Source organism: Octopus bimaculoides, chromosome 10, assembly GCF_001194135.2.
Source record: "Octopus bimaculoides isolate UCB-OBI-ISO-001 chromosome 10, ASM119413v2, whole genome shotgun sequence".
In the NCBI taxonomy this organism is placed as follows: domain Eukaryota; kingdom Metazoa; phylum Mollusca; class Cephalopoda; order Octopoda; family Octopodidae; genus Octopus; species Octopus bimaculoides.
In genome coordinates, this window is record NC_068990.1 from 76,869,869 (window position 1) to 76,871,683 (window position 1,815).

Sequence of the window (1,815 nt, forward strand, 5' to 3'; positions counted from 1 at the left end):
CTAGTCTTTTCTACTCTAGACAGAAGGCCCGAAATTTTTGGGGTGGGAGGGAGCCAGTCGATTAGATCTACCCCAGTACGCAACTGGTACTTAATTCATCGACCTCAAAGGATGAAAAGCAAAGTCGATCTCAGTGAAATTTGAATTCAGAACGTAAAGAAGGACTAAATGCCGCTAAGCATTTTGCCCGGCGTGCTAACGATTTTGCCAGCTCGTCGCCAATAATAGTAATAATAATAATGATAATAATAATAGTAATAATCCTTTCTACTATAGGCACAAGGCCTGAAATTTTGGGGGAGGGAGCCAGTCGATTTGATCGACCTCAGTACGCAACTGGTGCTTAATTTATCGATCCTGAAAGGATGAAAGGCAATGTTAACCTCAGTGACATTTGAAAATAAAGCTTAAAGCCGACTACTACTACTACTACTACTACTACTACTACTACTACTACTACTTATAATAATGGTGATATCTAGTTCAAAATTACATATCTATAGCTGTATTTGTGCACCATACATTTGATATAAGGCGGCATATTGGCAGAGGGGTAAGAACATTAGAGAAAATGCCTTGTGGTACTTGTCCCGGCTTCCTGCGCTCTGAGTTCATATCTACCGGGTGTCAATTTTAGTTTCCATCTCTTTGCTGTCAATAAATAAAGCACCAGTCAAATATTGGATTCCTTTCTATTTTTCTCCCACTATCTTTCTCGGAATCAGTGATGTTGCGCTGTGAAAGCGGTCGCTGGCGACTAAGCACAGTATCCGCCTCCGGAGATGTGATGGAGAAGTGTTAAGTGAGGGGGAAGGCATGTAACCTCCTCTCAGAGAAACGAAAAGGAAAGCTAATAACTTATTGGAACCATCCAAGGACGGACTGATGTGTAATACACCGCAGAGTAGATATATTCTTGTTCTCGAACGGGAAAGCAAACTCAACTCTAGGATGAACTCCAGAACTTAAAACCATTAATTAACCCATTACCTCCCATAATTCTGTCAACTGGAATTTTTTTTATGAAACTTTGATTTCTAGCATAAAACAGCCTTAGAAACACGCTGGAATGATCAAAATAACATTTCAAAATAACATTTCAAAATAACATTGGGTGAAAAATTAGCAAACCTCATTTGAATATCAGAGAAATATACCTAGTAGATATAGCAAAGAGGTTAGATGTGTAAATATTGACAGATAATTACGAAATTTGTAATTTTTAAGTGAACTCATATGAGATCACTGGTAGGTAATGGGTTAAATATTCGAAGCTTTTGTAATTTCTACCATCACAAGATACGCTTTCACATACCCGCAGACAATCATACTTCGATTTTTACATTATTACAAGGTCTCAGTGGTTTAACCCAATAGCTCTCAACCATATTTTGCCTATGGTTTCCTTTGATTTCTATTTTACTCAATGGACCACCATAGCCGTTCGATGTATGTAAACTACTGTACATTTATGATTAAATAATATTAAGAACATTAAAATATTTTATGTATTGTAGGAGTATAGGAAACTTGTACATAAATTTTAAAAACAATATCTAATATGGACCCCTAAAGACCACCGTCTAACTGAATGAATCAACTTCATTTTTTTCGATATCGGGATGTTTCAATAAGCAAAAGAGGAGCACAAGTAGAAGCTGAGAACATTGAGATGGAACTAAAAGCTCTATTTATGAGATGGAACTAAAAGCTCTATTTATGAGATGGAACTAAAAGCTCTATTTATGAGATGGAACTAAAAGCTCTATTTATGAGATGGAACTAAAAGCTCTATTTATGAGATGGAACTAAAAG

The 1,815-nt window shown here is 36.5% G+C and overlaps 1 protein-coding gene across 1 annotated transcript in view; it reads right to left on the reverse strand.

Annotated features, from left to right (window-relative positions):
• The window catches only part of LOC106880792 (SCO-spondin), a 16,331-nt gene that overhangs the window by 1,045 nt on the left and 13,471 nt on the right, over positions 1–1,815 (reverse strand). The gene's annotated exons all lie outside the window — the stretch shown is intronic.